General features: G+C 51.1%; 1 pseudogene across 1 annotated transcript in view; it reads left to right on the top strand.

Annotated features, from left to right (window-relative positions):
- Positions 1 to 19,534, top strand: part of LOC147911476 (peroxynitrite isomerase THAP4-like) — a 38,932-nt pseudogene extending 19,398 nt beyond the window's left edge. The window contains exons 2-3 of the transcript XR_015550940.1: positions 16,471 to 16,608; positions 18,370 to 19,534. The product of XR_015550940.1 is annotated as a peroxynitrite isomerase THAP4-like (transcript). The remainder of the gene's footprint in view (positions 1 to 16,470; positions 16,609 to 18,369) is intronic.
- Positions 19,535 to 19,928: the final 394 nt, after the last annotated feature.

The following is a 19,928-nucleotide window of genomic DNA, read 5'->3' as shown; positions in this document are numbered from 1 at the left end:
TTTCTAGATTGTCAAATTTTCTCAACTGTGTTCATATATATTATTTTTAAAAGGGAAAATAGATAAACTAAAAATATATCTCTTCCTCCTAGAAAAACAGCTTTTGCCAACTTGTCTTTCCTCTTCTGCTCCCTCTGAGGGATTATGTGAGTTTTTAAGGGGCCACAGTTACACTCTGGGAGGATGGAAGTGCCGCCAGCCTGGAGGAGTGGGCCCTGGAGAGGGACTTCTCAGGTGGAGGCAGGGGCAGGAGGGGCTGGGGATCTCTGCCAGGGCTGGCTGCTCACCCAGGCCCCAGTGGGCCAGCTGGAGATGCAGGTCTTCAGGCCTTGGTAAAGATGTGGTGCAAACACACGATGGCCTCACTGACAGAGGAGGCACAGTGTAAGCTCCGGCCATGGAGTTCCTGCCCCTCAAAGGGCCTCTGCCCCCAAGTCCAGCAGAGCTGAGGGGCCCAGGGAGAGGGCAGGGGCTGCCACCACCCATGGGACTCTAGCAGCAAACGCCTTTCTCAAGTGACACCTTATGTGAAAACCTCATAAGCGGGATAGACTATGTAACTTGTGGGGCCCAGTGCAGAGCAAATATGCAGGACCCCTTGTTAAAAAATGACAAAATTTCAAGATGGTGACAGCAGAGCTCTACACCAAACACAGGCTTTTCTAAACATGGGTCACACGCCCCAGAAGCTGGCAGAGGATGGGAGCTGCTCTCGCTGCCAGCTTTCCTGGCACCCTCAGTGTCCACCTGCTGGGGTGACCCTAAAGGATCTTAGAGGAACTCAGGGCTCTAGAGAATTCAGAGGAAATGCCACATGATGTGAAAAGAGCTAGGGCTTGAGACCCACGCAGAGCAGGCTCAAATCCGCCTTATGCTGCTTCTCAGCTGTGTGACCTCCAGCAAGATGCCTAATATCTCTTAACCTCAGGTCTTTCCTGTAGAATCTGAGGGTGAAATGAGGTCACCCCTGCAAGTAATGGGACAATTTGAGGGCCTGGTGCAGAGAAGGTGCTCAGTAAATGCTAGCTCTCCACCACCCCATTTTGAGAGAAAACAGAAAAGCAAAAACACCCAGATTCTCCCAAACACCTGCCCTGTCACCACCTAAAGAGCACTGGGGAACATGCCTTCTCACTGGCAGCTTAGCACCAGGCTGGGTAACTGGCCTCTGAGCACCCCTGGCAGCCACATTTGCCGTGGCTCCCCTCCCAGCATCCTCCTCCCTGCCCATGCTCCCCAGCCAGCCAGCTCCAGAACACAGCACAAGTCTCCTCTCCAGGGTGAGCTGTAAGGATGTCAGAGAGACTTCTGCTACTTCCTGCAGCCCCCTCCCCTCCCAACTGTTCCTCCTCTGCCCCTGCTCATCACCCCCATCTCCTACCACCCTGGAGACCTGGGAACCTCCCCAATGTGTCTGGGGTTTGAGCTGAACGACATAGGGGATGCCAAAGGGACTCTGTCGTGCACCCCATTTGTGGACAGGAAAACAGGCCCGGAGAGAAAGTGTGAACCCACCCTGGGGTCAGGGCAGCCCCAGCCTAGGAGCCTGTCCTCATCTCCCTGCAGTGGTCTCTGTCTTTCTCTGCCACATCAGATGCCCCTCCTTGGTTCCATTGTCCACGTGTGTTCTCTGCTCCCTCCCTCTGTGATGACCCAGCACTTTGGCTGTTGGAGGCCCCTGGTGTTGTCCTCCTCGGGGAGCTGTCACAGGGGGCTGTCCCCTCTCCCAGCAGTGTGTGGCCTGAGGGCAAACCCCCACCCTGGGGTCTCACTCCCTCAGTACAACAAGAGCAGGAGTGGAAGGTGCTGAATGGGTGCAGAGACACCCCTGAGCTATGTGGCAGACGTCCAAAGATAGTAGCTCAGGAAATCACAAACATGCCACAGAGCCAGCTCTGCTCCCTTTTCAGGGCACGTGGCTTTGTCCCCTCATGGCCACTTGCTGAACCGCAAGATGAATGGGCTCTGACAATTGAACGAATGGAGCACTTTGAAAGCAAAATGGGACAGTTACCCGCTCTCCACTTCTGGGTTGCTAAAACTGCCCTGGCCTGTGCTTGAAGAGCGGCTGAAAATATCTAATGGAGAAATATGCATTGCTGATGCAGGCTTTTCTATTTTTTCGATTATTTGAGACCCTTGGCACATGAAAAAAATGGCTGTTCTTGGATCTGAACTCTAAAGCGCTAAGGGACTCACACACAGGCGAGTGGAGAGCTCAGAGACACGTGGATGCCCAGTCAGCACCCTCACTGCCCTAATGTCATCACTCTCATGCCAGTCTGCTCTCTTTGCCAGTTCTGGTATCTGCACGTGGTATCCTTTTCGCTTTAGGATGGAGGGGTGTGTGTGTGTGTGTGTGTGTAAGACTAGTCTGTATGTAAACTGATGGCGCTCTTCTCGGATACGTCTACAAGACATCTACTCCCCAGGGACAAGAGCAAAAACCAGATGCAGTCATGTCAGGCACTCTGTTCCCTGCACAGGCAACACTGGCAGTCTGGGAATCTGATTTAAAGATCGGGCCGGGGAGCAAAGCTCTGGAAAGCTGTGAGCCTGGGGTCCCTGCAGAAGCCTTGGGCCATGGCCCACCCCTGCTATGAACCAGTGTCAGGATGGTGGCAGGAGCCCCAGCCCCACTGAGCTCGCAGAAGCTACCTTTCCCTTATCCTGCAGATCCCTTCTGGGGATGCATTTGCTTTGGATCCAGGTTGGCTTGGCTGATGTCAGGGCCTGCTCAGTTGACCCCTGTCAACGATGACCATGGAGAGTTGGGACTTTGGCTTACACCCCAACTCGCCGGCTAGAGTGCAGCTCTGGCTGCCCAACCTGGCTCAATGCCTGGCATCTCAGCTGAGCCCTGCCCACTTTCCACCCCACAGTCTTACCTTCTTGGCCTATCAGAGGCAAACCTTCTTTTGCCACACCCCTTAGGGGCACTGCTCATTGGCTCCCGCCCCACCCCAGTCCCCTCTCTTGAGACAGCGTCTTTAATCCAGAATTCATTTAGTCAGTGCAGTCATTGGTGGAGAAATTAGTCCTGGGTTTTCTTTTGTTAGCAAAGTTTTGCTAAAGATCTCTGTACTTCTTGCTTTTCAAACAGCTGCCACACAACTCAGTTCTCTCTCCTTCCTCCATTCCCTCTGGCCTCTTCCAAGCCTAAGAGATGCCCATCTCTGTCTCCCTTTGTGCCAATCCTGTCAGCATGTCCTGATGGAGTTTCTGTGGTGGGTACCATGCTGGGCAAGGGAGAGACACAGCCAGAGGTGGATAAGTCAGATCCCTTCCCTGGAGGAGCTTCCAACCTAAGAAGAGGGTCAGATACCCACAGAGGTAACTTATACTCCAACAAGGTGAGGACAGAACAGAGGTGCACACCTACTGCAGTGGGAGGGTCTCACCATGGAAGCCACAAGCGCTACCCAGAGGTTTTGCAGGACAAAACAGGAGCCCAACTGCGCTGGCCCCGTGGTGTAGCAGTTAAGTGCACGAGCTCCGCTGCTGGCGGCCTGGGTTCGGATCCCGGGCCTGCACCCATGCACCTCATGTCAGGCCATGCTGTGGTGTCATCCCATATAAAAGTGGAGGAACATGGGCACAGATGTTAACCCAGGGCCAGTCTTCCTCAGCAAAAAGAGGAGGATTGGCATGGATTTTAGCTCAGGGCTGATCTTCCTCACAAAGGAAAAAAGGAGCCCATCAGGTATGTTATAGAATGGAAGGCATTGGAGCAGAGGGGATGGTGTGAACAAAGATGCAGAGTACGACACGGTGTTGATGCAGGGCAGCAGGGGTGGGGATGGCAGGAGGAACATGGGAAACAGGACTCAAGGCACAGAGTGGGCCCTGCAGAGGGGCTGCCTGGGGAGGGGTCAAGGCGACCCTTTCCATGTCAAAGTTGGTTTGCAAACCTGATTCCATGGCTACAGTTTTACCTTAAACCCTGAACTAAAGATCTCTGCAGTTTCTTGCAGAGTCAGGCTTGCAGGATTCTGAGTGCTACCAAGTCAGGAAAATATCACCACCATCTCTAAACTCCTACCCTGCCCTTTAGAACTGCCTGAGCCATCCCAACTTACTTCCAATCATAAATGGGAGAAAAATAACTATTAAAACAATGAAATGGTGCCAAACTGAGGATTCTAGAGGAGGGGAGGATTCTTCTCAGAGGAGGATGCTCCCTTTGTTTTAGATGGTCCTTGGAGATTTTTGGTTACAAAAGATAAGGCCCAAGAGGGCTGTTTAGATGGAAAAGAAGAGACTAAACAGAGCTGGATAGTTTTGCTTCACAAATTTTGTGCAGACTTTGGGTATGCTCTCCCGTTACCTCTAGGGAGACATGGCTGCGGGTGGGGGCTCCAGGGATGGAGAGTATACATGGAGTAGAGACAGGGCCAATGTCCTTGATGTGTGACCTGTCCACAGCCCGCTTAGAAGGGCCTAATGCCTGGTTTCAGGCTCTGCTGTTGTTGCCTTGAAATTCTTAAGAGCCTTGCATTTTCACTTTGCACTGGACCCAGCAAAGTATTTAGCTGGTCCTGAAGAAAGTGTAGACAAGTGTATGTTGGTAAAGGATTAACGACCAGCTCTCTGAAAAAAAAACTGACTGGTAGCACTGGACAATTTCCATGGTGTAAACATTCCAACCTTGGCACATTTTAAGCTACCAAAGGGCAAAAAACAAGCTTGAAAGATTCTTGAAAATTTCACAACAAACTTGCAAATTGGTATAAGCCAGCTCCAACACATCACTGGACGGGGGCGAGGGTCTTGGCAGATAAAGGGATTATGAACACCCCCACCACCAACAAAATGGCGTTGGAAGCATGTGGAGAGAGGCCAGTGTGAGAAGAGGATGTCAGCAAGAAATCCATGTAGCAGGAAATGCTGAGTGACAGGACGGCAAGGATGTCTTCTATTCACCTTAAGCCATTTTCTGTTTCAGTACTGGAAACCCCTTCTACTGTATCTAAGCCTTTCAGAAAGTCTGGTCTATACTTGGCTGGTGTCAGGGGCTTGGGGACTGAAAGAGGAGCCAGTTGGGTGTCATTAGGTCTTTCCTGAATACTCTGGTTCTCCTCCTGGGACAGGGCAGGACTGTACTTCCCAAGCCCATGAAGTTGAGTGTGTTCATGTGATTCGCTTTGTCCAATGAAATGTGAGCAGTGCTGTCAGGCACCATTTGCCACGTTGCTTCCCCTGCCATGGGACTGGTGAATTTCCTGATTGTGGGAGACCCATCAACCTGTGACCCTGACTCTGAGTGAGAATGTTGTGGAGCGGAACCCACAATGGACACACAGTGTGAGAGAAAAAGCAATCTTTGTTGTTTTAAGCCACTGAGACTTGGAGGCTGTTTGTAATTGCAGCAGAATCTACCTCCACCTGATGGACACAAGGAGTGCCCATACAGGGGTAAGGAGCAGTCAAGACTGAGTGAAGACAGCCACTGTGAGAAGTGATACAAGAAGCCAGGAGAGAAGAATTGGAAGCCAGATGTGGCCATGAAAATGGAAGACCCTGAAAATCCTCAGGAATAAGTGTGATGGGGCTTGAGGAATTTTTCTGGCTATCAGGTGGACCATGAGAGATTGAGGCCATCCAGGTGACACAGTGGTTCCCGAACATGCACCTTTTATCTGACCAATCTCCCCAGCAAGGAAGGAATAAGTTGTGGGGCAGGCACAGGCCAAGGATCCACAGCCAGGAGACCCAAGGTTAAGCCTGGATTCTAGCACTGGAAGTGACCTTGGATAAGTCCCTTCCTCTTCTGTGGACCTCTGAGTTCTCAGATCCCTCCCAGCTCTGACGTTCTAAGACACTCTCTCTTTGTCACGGGACTCACTCATCACTTACTTGGCTCCTCAGTGCCTCCTGCCTACCTGATGGCCTACTTCCTGGGAAATGGGCTCTGTTTCACCTTCCTGGAGCCCCTCCAGAGCACACAGGTGCCCTCTGCCCTGCAGGATGTGTATGTGGGTGTGTGAGTGAGAGTGAGAGACAGTGAGAGACAGTGAGAGAGAGAGAGAGAGACTACAGCCAGAAGGCCTTACCAAGCTGATCTTTCAATCTTCTTAAAGAAATCCTTTGCCCTGGAGAGTAATGCACTCAGTTGGAAACGTTGCTCCAAATTCCCACCAAACAGGCCTCTGCTGCCACACTGACAAACACACACACACACACTTTCACTCAAAACTGACCAGTTTTGTGCTCCCCAGCACCAGAGAGGGCCCTGCCTTTTGCACCCACCCCTTCTCTGGCCTACCAACCCCTGAAACCTTTCAGGGCCATATGCGACATGAACCTACAGTCTTTTTGGCCATAAAATGACTCATTTTCTAGCTGGGTTCACACCGCAAGCTCTATTATGGCACCAATCACACTTTACCCCAATCAGACCTTAAGGGTAGAAACTTCCATCTCTTTACTGCCTACCACAGAGCCTGATGCCCATTCATCATCAAGCCCTTGCAGAGTACCTACTATGTGTGAGGCAGAAGGGACAGAGTGATAAAGGACACCCCTGCTTTCAAGGAGGTCTCACCAGGCCGGGTTGGGGAAGGACACCCAAGGACCTGGCTCTGACATGGCATGCTGAGTGTGGGAAAGCCGTGGGAGCAGGGGGCAAGGAGAACATTCTGGGATGAGAGTCCCCAGGAGGAGGCATTCGAGCTTGGTAGGATCCCACCAGGCAGGGAAGCGTGGGGGTGGCAAGGGCACTCCAAACAGAAGCCCCAGCATGTGCAAAGGCCAAGATGTACACAGCTCATGACCAGGGAGCACTGGCTGGAGCCCCAAGTGATGGGGGGAGAGGAGCCTGGGGAAGAGGAGGAGGCAGTGGTCAGCTGATGTTAGACAGTTATTGAACCAGTAAGTGAGTGAATGAATGACACCCGACACCCTTGATCATGAAGCCACTAACCTGGTGCTGGTCCCTAGACCTATTCCCTGGTTCCTAGCAAGGACTCAGCTTGGTTTGAGGGATATGTGTAGGGCTAGGATAGATCTCAGAATGAACCAGATGGTTTAGACTCGGGACAAGCCCCCATCCCAGGAGCGACATGGGAAGAGGCTATGAGTAGAGTGGGAAGACTAGCAAGTAGACACAGAGACGTGGGTTCTAGTCCTGGCTCTGCAACCTCCCAGCTGTGTGAGCTTGGGCAGGTGACTTGAGTTCTCTTTGCCTCCTTCCTTGTTCAATCCTATGATTATAGCTATGGGGACTGACTAAGGAAGCTTGTCTGACAGCGCCTGGTGCAGGGTAGAGGAGGTGTGTGGAATCTGAAACTTTTATTCAACCTCAAGTTCCAAGCTGATGTGACCATCAGTTCAGAGCTTGGCAGTGGCACCATAAGGTGGAATTGGCAACTTCAGATCTTTTAACATTCCAGGCAGAGCTGGCTTCAAAGTCATGTGATGGGGTCCTATGCTCAGAAGGCCCCATGCTTGGGGCTTCAAGTTCTGCAGTTGCAACCTTGAAGTTCTTAACCATTTCTCTTTTAATTTGTTTTCACGAGTAACATCTGATGGAACAATGGAGCACACCCCAGGGGCTTGGAGCCTCAGACCACATGTGTTCCTGCCTCCTGCTGCCTCCCTGGGATGTTCTCTCAGCTGCTCGCTCCACACATGTTGGCACCCCAGAACCCATGACCTCCTCTACCCTCTGTCTGGGAGCAAATGGGTCAAGTCAGCAAGGAAGACTCACATCCCTCCATGAGTCACCCTCAACCCTCTTCAGGAGCCTCGGTGTAGGTGCAGTAAGAGTGGGTGCAGTGCACTCCCGATGGTGTCTCAGGGCAGGGTGAGGGACAATGCCTGGACAGTAGGTGGGTGACTCAGCATGGGCATCTTGCCCACCCCTCATCTAGGTACCAAGTGTATCATGGCACAGAGGTTAGAGGAGGTTGGAGGTTGAAATTGGGGGGTCGCCTGTCTGCCATGGGTGGGTTGGTGGGCTGTGAGAAGGGGAGGTCGACTTCCCCGACTCCACCCAAGGCCTTGCATTTTTCCCTTGCCTCAGGCACTACAAATCATGCAGCCAACCCTGGTTAGAATCTATGTTTCCATTTTCCCGTCCTCAGCTCAGAGTCCATGGTCCTCGTGTGACGTGGCCAAATGGCTCTGAGCATCTGGTGAGCACTGGTGAGATGAGGGGGGAGAGGCAATCAGATCATTCGGTGCTGGGGTGGACAGCTAGTGAGGGGAGCCTAAGGGGCTGAGAGCCAATGCCTTCCAAGCTTTAATGTAAATGGCAATCGACTGGGATGTTCTGAAAGTGCAGATTCTGATTCCGGAGGTCTGGGCAGGGCCTGAGATTCTGCATCTCTAACATGGTCTTGCTTCATGGACCACATTTTGAGTAGTGAAGTTCTAGAAGGCTTAACCTAACAACAGTATGGCCTCCAGACCGATGAGCCTGGAGCCAGTGAGCCCCTGTAGGAGCTCTTATGACAGGCAGAGGGAACAACTGCTTGGAACTGAGCCAGGAGCCCACACTATGACGACCTACCAGGAACTCTGTGTCCCCGGACTCTTCAGCTGATAATGTGGGATTGCTTACTCAATGTGGTCATCAGCAGAGTAACTAAAAACTCGCCCATAAATAACCTCACTCAATCCTCACACCCTTGTCAGGCAAGTATAAAAAGGCTGTTTTATAGGTGAAGGAATGGACGCATAGAGGAGGGGAGGGGGACGCACTCCAAGTTGCAACTGTCAAGTTGCAGCTGTCAAGTGGCAGATCTGAACTCAGATCTGACTAAGGCCCTTCCCACTCTGCCAGCATCACTAAATTTAAGTTTGGAGGCTGGCATAGCTGTGGCTGGAAGTTGGTCCCCCTTGCCGGTCATGTGCCCCCCCAATCCTGCAAGAGCCTGGAGTGTGAGGTGTTGGGCCTGTGCCCTGGGCACCCTGGCCACCCTCCTCTGCACCCCTCACCAGCAGTCACCTCTGCCTTCAGCCACTCGATATTGATCTCCCCATCCTCGATCTGCTGCCGTAGCTGCTTGGCTACTGTCTTCTCGTCTCTGCGATCTGCAGCAGGTGCAGGTACTCCTGCATCAGCGCCTCCCGCTCCCTGGCCAGGGTCTGGTAGCTGTGGACAGACATACGTGGTAAGACACTGCCTTCTTGTCCCCCAGAGATCCAAGCAGAAGTGGGGCTTCCCCACTGACTGCAATTAGAAGGTCCTGACTCCCAGACATGGTGCACAGGGCCTTGACCTGGCTGCTGTGCTGTTACCGACTGCTCTGGCCCCTTCTCCAACTCCTGTCTCACATTCTGACCTCTGGTTCCTCTAACTGATCCTGTTCTCTCCCCTACACCTCCAATTCACCCCCCCCGGGCCTTTGTACAGGCTCGCTTTCTTGTTAGGGGTAATGCATCCGGTGACTTTAACTTAGAGTCAATGCTCAAATGGAACAACAAAGCCTGGATGACGGCACATCTGTTTAGTACATCGTTCACTGAATATTTTGAACTCACTGTTGAGACCTACCTCCCAGAGTAAGAGATTCCTTTCAAAATATGACTGCTCACTGGCAAGTGCTGTTGTTCCCATGGAGAGACTGATGCTGGTGTGTGCCCCCCTCCACACACACACAGAAGTTGGCAAAAGTCTTATGACTCACATAATAGACGTCTCTGAGGAGAGCAGGGCCAAAATCACAAGCAGCTCTGAAATGGCTTGAGGGAGCAAGGAAAGAAGCCAGGCCTGGGTTTTTATCGTGGTTGGAGGTTTTAAAGAAAAAATATTCAATGACACTTGTCAAAAATGGTCAGGCATATTTTATTCAGAACCACTGATACGCAGAGACCACCGTGATGGGATTCACAGTGGGGGAGAAATGAGATTGGGTTCGACTCTGAATCCAGCGTGGGCGAGTGGGAATTCACAGCCAGGCAGCATGGTGGGGATCAGGAGATGGAAAATTACTAAGAGAATAAACAAGTGTTGGGGTTTCTGGCTAACCTGACCTAACAGGATTCTTACCGAAGCCAGGCCAGAGTTATCAGACACCACCTGAGGGATGGTGGGGGACGTGGAGGAGCCCAAGCAGATCTCGAGGGTGATCAGATCTACGGGTGTGGGTTCTGCTTAAACTGACTTAGCAAGGTTCTTACTAAAACTGGATTTTACAAGGAAGTGCACATACAAACCTAAGAGAAGGTTCAGGATGCTGACTAAAGTTTGGTCAAAGCAAGAAATCTTTGCCAGGGGTGAGACCAGGGCAAGAGTTCTGCACACAAACAGGGGCTTGTGTGGTTGGATCCAAAGCCAATGCCAGATAAGGGAGACTCTGGACTTGCTCTTCAGCTTGTCCAGGTGTGGACACGAGGGGAAGAGGGAGAGGAGAGGCGTAAGCTGTGAGCACACATCAAAAAGTGCGGAGTCTGACTGCTCATTACAAGGACAAACATGCAAAGAAAAGCATGCATTCGCAATGGCTTGTTTTTATATAAAGAAACACTAACAGAAGCTCAAGAACGATCAGAAATGTGCACTGGGGGTGGCTGGAGTAACAGCGCTGGAGGGGACCCAGAAGTGTTGGCAGTGACTCTTCTGAAGTTAGACTTTTCTATCTTACAGATTTATCTAATATAAACAGAGAAATTTACACATACCATGTTTTCCCATTTAATAGTTTTCTTTAATTTTAAGTTCTGTACATAGGAAACCATTCTAAGATTTAATTCCTTTAGCACACTAAATGTTACAAAAGAGTAAACCATAACAAATGAAATTTGCATATCTCTCTCTAACTAAAAGGACAAACTGCATCCTAGTTTGTCCTTCCACTGTGTCTCACACAGGCAGGATTTTCTGGAAACAGTGGCATATTATAATGCAATAGCGGTTTGGGTTTAGCTCCTTAAACATAGTAGGATTAGTTTGATTAGTTTTCTTCACATCAATTAAAATAGAAATTCCATTGCTTTAGCTTTTTAAATCTCAATGTTCTCTAGGGACATGCACACGCAAACACTAATGTAAAAATGCAAACTGCACCTGAAAGCTTCAACACATTCATTTCACATCTTGAGATTCTCTTGCCTAAAAAGAACAAAAATTCTATTTAGTTCCACAATTTTCTTCCCTTACTGACATTGTATCTCTCCATCAATTCACATTTTTAAGCCCAAGAAACTCAAAATGTTATTTCTCATACAAGAAATAAAATTACAAAGAGCCAAGGGAAGCCCGAAGCACAGGGCTGCAGTGTTAAAGCGATACAGGAATCCAAAGGAAAGAAACACAAATACTGGTATCAGCACCGATAAGCTGCCTGCTTCCCACAGGACAGAAGGAAAGCCACATTCAGAAAGTTAAACACATTCTAAAGTCTCCTGGTGGAGACAGAAGCCCTGGAGTGGGTCAGTCCCCTGTTGCAGAAGGGTGGGGACACCTGAGCAGCCACAGGAATGGACTCTGGGAGCTCACACACCCTCCTCTGCCTGGGGAGGAAGAGAAGGGCCCTTCTCTCAGCTTCCACTCTCACAAGTGAGGAGACTCTCTACAGGATTCAGTTTAAGGTTGTGACTCAAATGAACCCTAAATTCATAAACCCTAATCCTGACACAGAACTCCTGACATTCACAGACTTTTTCAATGTGCACAAATTACACTCTGCGGGCGCCTACACTGTGGGTGCAAAACTCCACCCTACATGTGGACACAGGCCCAAGGGGAGCACAGGGACAACCTCAGGAAGGGCAGCAACCCCAGCCCCTGTGCAGATGCCTTCCCAGCTTTGCAGGGCTCTGTAGCTTCTCTCAGCAGAAAGGCTCCTTCTGCAGTGGGTATGAGCAGGGAGGACACCCAGGAAGAACATGTGGGCCCTCAAGTACTTCCCTGTGCAGGCTCAAGGGGGGCTTAGCTTAGAGACCCTGACCCCAGGCCTCTGCTCCCAGTCACGTTGCTTTGGACCACAGTGATCTTGTAAATGGCACAACCCAGTGTTTGAAGAATCCAGCAAATTCACATGAACCTACAGTTTACATGGAAAGGAGGGAAGAAAGTTGTAATGCATTTTTCTAGTTCAACAAGAAAAGCCACATGTATTTATTACTTTCAGAAAATAATGTTAATTGTTATTTCCATGGCAAGACCCTGTTTTATAAACAATTAATCATAGTTAACACTTGCTGTTCAAGTTAAGCCCTGGAATTCCATTTGAAAACACTGCATCCCAAAGAAAAGAACAGAACTAACAATATGACTACACACGATCAGGGGAGGCAGAAAGGGAAACAAGAATTTTTAACACATTCAATGTAAGAGTAGAATCTTTTACTTTTTTTCTGAAATTTGCCTATTTCTTGCCTCTTTGGAAATATTTTATACTGCTTTTCAAGCCCACTGATTACATAAACTTTAACTTTTGAAAACCTGAGGCTCCACTAAGTGAGCAAATCTTTTCAAGGCGACAAACCCAGGGAGGGGCAGTGCTGACAGGCCAGAACACCCAAGAAAGTTTGCACAGAGGAACCTCCACTCCAAGGCCTTCCCGTAGGATGTCTGTGCCAGAAGAGAGACTGGGAGGGGCACAGGGACTTCATACGACGGATTCCAGGTGGCCATTCTCTGCTCTCCTCTCGTGGAAAAGAGCCACAGACAAAATATAAATCTCACAGTCAACTCAGCCAAAACCAAACTCCCACAGCTCCCCACCAAGCAGGACCTCCCCAAGTCTCCCCAGCTGAGTTTCTTATTTCTTGGCTCAGGCCATAAACTCAGCACCGACTTCAAGTCCTCCCTCCCCAGCCTCACCCCTCACCACTTCCCATCTGTACATGGTCCTACTGTCTCGACATCCAAACACACTGAGAATTCAACCTCCTCTCCCCACCCTGACCTAAACCTCCAAGTCCTCTTGCCTGGCTTCTTGCAACAGCCTCCTAACTGGTCTCCTGCCCTCTGCCCCAGCTCCTCTGTGGTATATTCTCAGCAGAGCAGCCAGATGGAGTCTGCTAAATATATGCCTGGCCATGTTACTCCTCCTCTCAAAACATCCAAAGGGTCAACATCTCATTCAGAATAAATAAACGCCCGAGTCCTCACTATGAACAACAAGGCCCCATGATTGGGCCCAAGTCACCACTCTGCCTTCAGCTCCTGCTGCCCTCACCGGCTGTAGCCTGGCCACACAGGCCTCCTTGCTACTCCCAGAGCAGGCCACTTGCCCTTCCTCCCGCACTGCTTTTGGGCCTTGTTCAAAACCTACCTCTGTGGTAAGACCTTTCCTGGCCCTCCTGGCTACAACTCCACCCCCATTCAGCCTGGCACACATCACTCTCCCACATGAGCCACACTATTGGTGTCACATCCAGAATGTCACCGAGGGCATCCTTTTTGTGTTTTGTTCTCTTCTCTGGCCCCAGGGTCTAGAACAATGCATGACACAAACCTTGCACTTGATAAATGCAACTTAATGAATGGATGACTATAAAAACAACCAGGAACAGCCTAACCCTTGAGCAAGGAAGGCCGAATCTGTAAGAACCCCAGGGGCCAGGGGAGGCTGGTCCATTAATCAGCCCTAAAAGGACTTACAGCATCATGTTAGAAAGAAAGCTCCCCACCACATCCTGCAAATACCATACATGTTCTTATGAGCATCAATAGAGACCTTCAAGTGCCAACACCTTTTCTACTTTGAAGCAGCCTTCAGTGTCCCATTACCACTCATCACATGCCTACTCCTAACTTGAACATGATGACTTTCACATGTAAGGTAATATGACTGACATTAAACTGTGTTTTCTACCTTAACAAAGTCTCTCTTGGGAATGATTGTAGGTATGCAAGCAGTAATAACCTGAGAACAGGTGGAGAAGTAAATAATTCTATTCCTCCCCCTACCCTGTGCCCCCAGCAAACAGTACAACACTGTCTGATTCTTTTTCTTTTTTAAACAAACTTCACCAGAAATACATCTGCTGAACATGCTCCTTTGGAAGTCAGGGCTACTGTTTTCTCCAGCCACTTAACACATTTAAGTGGCCAGATGACACAAACCATTGAAATATTGCCTACACATCTACCATACAGTTCCCAATCTGAGATTTCAGTAAACTTATGTTGCAGCTGCCAGGAAAAGAAAAAGGAGGCAAAAACAATGCCATCCTCAATGACAGGTGGAATTAAACCAAATGAAAGTCTTCCTTTACAGATACAGGGATACTTGAAAGCGAATCACTCCTTACAAGGAATGAGGGAACCAAAATTGCTGTGGGAAGAAAAAGAGAGCCCGTGTACAAATGCTTTCAAGGCAACTTGCAAAATTCCAAAATATCCTGCCAGCAAAAATTAATGAACTGTCTCCTCTGGAGCAGAAGCATGCTAGTGATGGTGCTCAGGGCAGGCCACCCCAAGGTGCACCACTCTGGCATGTGGATTATTTTGAGCTGAAGACAATAAAGACTCAGAACACTCAGGAAGAACATTTGAGTTTCCCCTCCCAAACTGCCTAAAAAATTTAACATAGAAGACCTGTTTCAGGAAAGAGCCAATATTATATGATGGCTGTAATATAATTTAAAATAGAAGTTACACTAGGAAAGGCACCAACAAGCCCATTTTATCAAAATGTCTGTCTCTCCCTGGCCACAGTCTCTATAGCTTGCCTTGAAAAGAGTTGTCAGACAAACATTTGCATTTATATCTCCATGTGAATTATCTTCTTCCCCTCTAAAATCCCAAACCACTACCACTCTAACAACTTCCACACCTTTAGCTACAATACAATACTTAAGCAAGCAGCTTAGACAGAATGACGAGCTGCTCATTTCCAAGTTTCTCCCATGTATACATGTTATTAAACTTGATATTATTTTCTCCTGCTAACCTGTCTTTTAATTATTTGGCCAGCCATAAGAACCTTAATGGAAAGGGCAGAGGGGGATTCTCCCTCTTCCCCAACACTAACATTGGCCAAAGCACAAACACCCCAACCCCGACCCCCCAACACATTGTATTAGGTCCCCAAGAAGTTAAGGCCCAAGGAGATGGATTCAGTTTCTCTTTTTCATCACAGAAAAAGAAGCTTGAATGATCTATCAGTCACTGAAATAATAGAAATACATGCGTGTGTTGTGAGCATTGGAGTAGGTTCCTCCCCTCCAGCCTACAACCTAACTTCACAGGAGTTACGGAACTTCCACTTCTTAACTTCTGGAGGGGAAGGAAAAAGCCTCCCAAGAACCGACAATGAAGCCCCGCCAGTACCCCTCCGTCCCCTCCCTGATGCCCCACTGCCCCTCCCACCCCAGCTGCTGTGGGCCTGCCAGGCTGGTGCCCCAGCCCCACTGGCGCCCTGCCTTCCCTGTCTGATGCCCTGCTTCCCCTCCCGCTCCAGCAGCCAGACAGAAAAAGCATCCAGACCTGCAGGGACTGGGCTGTCAGATGCGCCAGTCTCACCATGGGTGCTGCCCCCACCCACTCCACCTGAGGGCCCCGCTCCGTCCCACGGTCTCACCCCAAACCGCACCTGCGAGTCCCCGCAACCAAGGACTCAGGTGAGCACAGCCTCCCAGGCCACCCCGGGCGGGCATGCCCTCACCCATGTCCCTCTTCCGGCTGCCCAGGAGAATGAGTGCGATGCCACGGGCAGCCGCCAAGTCCAATCTGGCTAAGCAAAGCAGGCAGGGCCAGAAGTGAGGGCTGAAGTGCATCGGTTGCCATCTTTGCGTAAGGAGGGTCCCCTCGCGGAGGGCTGGGCCACACTTTCGGCTCCCCCGTGGTCTGGGTTGTTTGCTCCGAGCACTGCAGCAGTGACCCATTGGGCAGCAGAACAGAAGTGTTTAGGCAGCGTGACCCCAGGATGCGTGCGGCAGCAGGCATTTTGCCAGGCCCGCAGGCACGGCCATCTGGCTTTACGGAGGACGGGTGGGCACGTGCTGCCATCTTGCTGTACTGTAGGCCACGGGGACCAGTTCCACATCCCATAGAGTGTTTCCCAGAGCTCTACCCTCGTGGTGGTCCTGCTCAGGGGTGGTGAGGAGGGGGGACGGAGCCTGGCAGTGCAACAGCCTGAGACCTGGGATGGTGATCGCTGCACGGCCACAAACTGCTCCCATTGGCCAGGCAACGAGGAGAAACTACCATCTCCTTCCACAGGTAACTGGCTGCCAGTGCCCTGCCGCCCCTCCATGAGGTCCAGCCCGAGGTGGGCAGCACTTTGTGCTCGGGGCCTGTCCAGCAGGTGAGTCAGCGCTGGGTGCTGTGTAGCCTTGGTTTGCGCCACCGTCTCTGCTTGGGGCACCTCGGGCCACCATGGCCACCCCACAGCCACCAGCGCCCACCTTATGGCCTCCACCACCCTCTCACCCCCACCCTGCAGCCACCCTGCTCTCCACTGATTTGGGCTAGGGCCAACAATGTCGAGAAAGAGGGTATTCTGGAAACGCTCTTCCTTAGGTCACTATCTTCTTGCATTTGCTGTGACTTTTCTGCTCTTTTGATGGCAGGGAGCCTGCCTTGATCTCTGCAATCAGGAATGTGGCTGAGCAAATGCAGCTTGTACCTGCTGGATGGATACACCTCCCAGACGCTCTGTTGCTAGAAGGGTCCTGGCAGTGCAGGGAAAGGTGGCTCTGCACATGGAGGTGAGTGCTGGAGAGGCGTCTGACAGCATCCTGGGCAGAGCAGGTCAAGACCCACTCCTCATGGGGAGGCTGACCCTGTGGACTTGGACTCAGACAGCATCCTGGGAGGAGCAGGGTTCAGCCCACTTCTCAAGGGGAGACTTACACTTGGGACTCTGCATCTGACAACCTCCTGGGTGGAGCAGGGCGAGGCCCACTCCCCACGGGGTGGCTGACCCTGCAGACTGGGCATCTGACAGCATCCTGGGGGAGCAGGGCACAGTCCTCATAGGGAGGCTGACCATGTGGACTTGGATTCTGCATCTGACAGCATCCTGGGTGGAGGAGGGCACGGCCCACTCCTCACTGGGAGGCTTACCTCGGGGACTCGGTGAAGGGGCTCCTCTCTACACATCTTCCTTGGGCTCCCACAACAGGGTGAGGGGTTTGCCTTCCCCCTGGCCTGGCTCCCTTCATGAGGGCTTCTGGAATTCAGCTAGTTCAATGAGTCCTTTCCTGCGGACTCCACACTGGAGGTCCCAGAACAGTGTACTGAAGACATTCTACTATGAAAACCTCCTGGCAGATCATTTTGTTTCATGTTGCAAGTTGTTATTGAATTTTGAAAGACCTGAATGCCACTTGTTGTCTGTAGTCTTATTGAAGGTTTACAGTGGTTTGTTCTAATTCGGAAGTTGTTACAATCTATCCAAAGAACTAGTAACATGAGCTTGTTTCAGAGGTCAGCCACCATGCTTTCTTGATGGTTTCCTTCAGAGCCTGTGTCCCAAAAGTTTTGTTACTGTTTTTGAGAATGAGGCAAAGCCCTGCAGAGAAGGTGGCTCTTGGCATGTGTCATGGTCTAATGTGGTCTGGGGGCAAAGGAGGTAGGGGTCCTTCGGTAACTAGTCACAAAGCATTGAGAAAGGTTAGAAAGTCATGTTGCTTGGAACTCCCTGAGGACCTAGTATCCACCTGGTCTGGTCCACAGTGGCCTCAGGGGTGTTAGATGACTTCAAGTGGAACAGAAAGCCCTCGGAACAGACCCCTCCAACCCCCCATGTGCACAGTTTGGTCTAAATAGAGATTTTACCTTAATGAGGAGAAGAGATTATGAAGTGTCTTGGTCAGTACCTTGCAGGGGCTGGTTGATTTGTACAGGAAGCAGCTTTCCTCCTGGTAGTGGGAGGACAGGAGGAACACAGATCTGCAGCTCTTGGGGCTGACCTCTTGGCAGCGGTCTCGCATCCTCAGCTGCTTGAGCAGAGCTAGGGCCAGGTGCACTGCTGGGTGCCTGGGAGGCTCTGCTGGCCGACACTTGGCCTGGCTTTGAAATAGGAGGACCAACCCTCCCCATTTTAGCACCCAAAGTCCTGCATCCCAGGGACAGCAGGAGGGTTGGGCAGCCATGAGCTTCTAAGAACTATTTCTGAGACTTCTTGAAGCCTTTCCTGTTGTCTTGATGCCATCCTGTGTTATCTGCCAGAACGTCTGTGTCCCTACAGGGCACTTACCACAGCCTGGGAAGAGGTCCTCACCTTCCTTCCTTCTCTGCCCTACAGACGGTCACCTCCTTAAGGTAGACAGTGGGTCTTTCATGTTTCTATTCCAGTAATAAGTTGCAAGCAGGTGTTCCTTAAATCTTTACTAAAGGTTTAAATGGGCAAAGTGGCTACAGGTGTGGGTGTTCCCAAAAACACTTGTTTTGCTTTTATAGTTGATTATTTTAGGGGGAAACATTTAATTCTTTCTTTCTAATTACTTTTTCATTTATCCTTGCAGGCTCCACATAATGGGCTCAAAACGTCTGGTCCAGTGGTTAAAAGCTGTTCACAGGGATGACTGGACCCCACTAAGCATTCTTTCATCTGTAGTGAACATTTCACCAAAAAAAGCTCTAGGAAAGGCTGGAGGATCAGTACTACGTGCTCAAGCCACGGCCGTGCCCTCCATCTTCCACCTGACTGAGAAGGGGGGCTGAAGGCCATGGCCGCCCCAGGAGAAAGGACACCAGGAAGGCCACTGGGGGCCTGAGGAACATGCGAGTGAAGCAGATGGGAAAGGAGCTGCAGGTTCATTGTGGTCCTTGAGGGAAAAGCTGAGGGCCCAGCCGTGGTCCCGCAAGTTGAAGTAACCCACTCTGCAGGGTGAACCCGTACCCAGTGCCGCCCAGGAAGCTGCCAGTCAGGATTGGGCGCAGAGTCTCTGGAAGGAACTCCAGGAGACAGTGTGGCCTCCACAGCATCAGGCAGCCAAGGAGATGCAAACACGTCTGCTGTAGATGCTGGCAATGAGAGCCCCTCTTCCCAGCCAGGGCCTGCTGGGTAAGATGGCATTTCCGTGGGTGACTTTATCCCTCAGGATTGGGGCGTGCAGATTCATTGGCTGGCTTCCTTGTTACAGTTTCTTCTCAGAGCACACTCAAGAGAGGCCATCTGTCCCTTGAGAGGCTGTTGACCAAAAGAGGCTGAAGAGAGATGTGGATCCCAGCTGCAGCGGGACCAGCCTGGGGCCAGATGAGAGCTTGGCCCAGAACCCGCAAGTTCATCATTCACAATGATGCCTCAGAAACCCTCCCAGAGCCCCTCCACCCTCCGACGGATGTCACCCTGTAGCCAGCCGCAGAAGCTGTGCAGGGCGAGCACAGTGACACCAGCGCTACGTCCCTCAGCTGTGTCATCCTGTCAGCGCTGGGGCCCAAGATCTCCTTGACTGCTGAACTCCTACTGCTTCTCCTCCCCAGGGAACAGGAGCACGGGTGCCGCCTGCGGGAGCAGGTGGAGAAGAACGGCGAGCTGAAGAGGGGCAGCCGCCGACAGCCAGGTGCACACGCTGCAGGAGGAGCTGGACGAGCTGAAGGGAGGGGGCTCCCTGCCTTAGCAGCCTGCTGCCCCCAGCCGAGGTCAGTCCCGGTGCTCGGGGCTCCCCCACTGCCTGCTCATCATGAGGGGTTTCCTGCTCCGCAGCAGACGGCCCCTGAGCACTTCTGTGTGCAGCATGCCTGCTGCTGTCTTGGGAGAAGGCTCTGCTGGTAGCTGCCCCTTGCAGACAGGGAGCCCAGGTTGCAGAGCTCACCCCGCTCGCTCTAGGGCGCTCGAGAGGCAGCGGTAGTTGTCAGGGTTTAGCAGGTGGGGAAGGAGGCATTGCAGGTCTGCTGGGAAAGCCAGACCTACGCAATGAATGGTTCCTGGATGGTTGGTTTTCCACTTGAACAGGAGAAAATCAGCTTCTGTTGCATCCCTCACACAAATGTAAATTCCAATGAGTTAGGATCTAAATGTGAAATAAAATCGACATAGTAACTATTAGAATAGTTACAGGAGACTCTTAAAGTCATGGGG

The sequence above is a fragment of the Ceratotherium simum genome, unplaced genomic scaffold, assembly GCF_057802395.1.
Source record: "Ceratotherium simum simum isolate JZ-2026a unplaced genomic scaffold, ASM5780239v1 HiC_scaffold_43, whole genome shotgun sequence".
In the NCBI taxonomy this organism is placed as follows: domain Eukaryota; kingdom Metazoa; phylum Chordata; class Mammalia; order Perissodactyla; family Rhinocerotidae; genus Ceratotherium; species Ceratotherium simum.
This window is presented reverse-complemented; position numbering and strand designations above follow the sequence as displayed.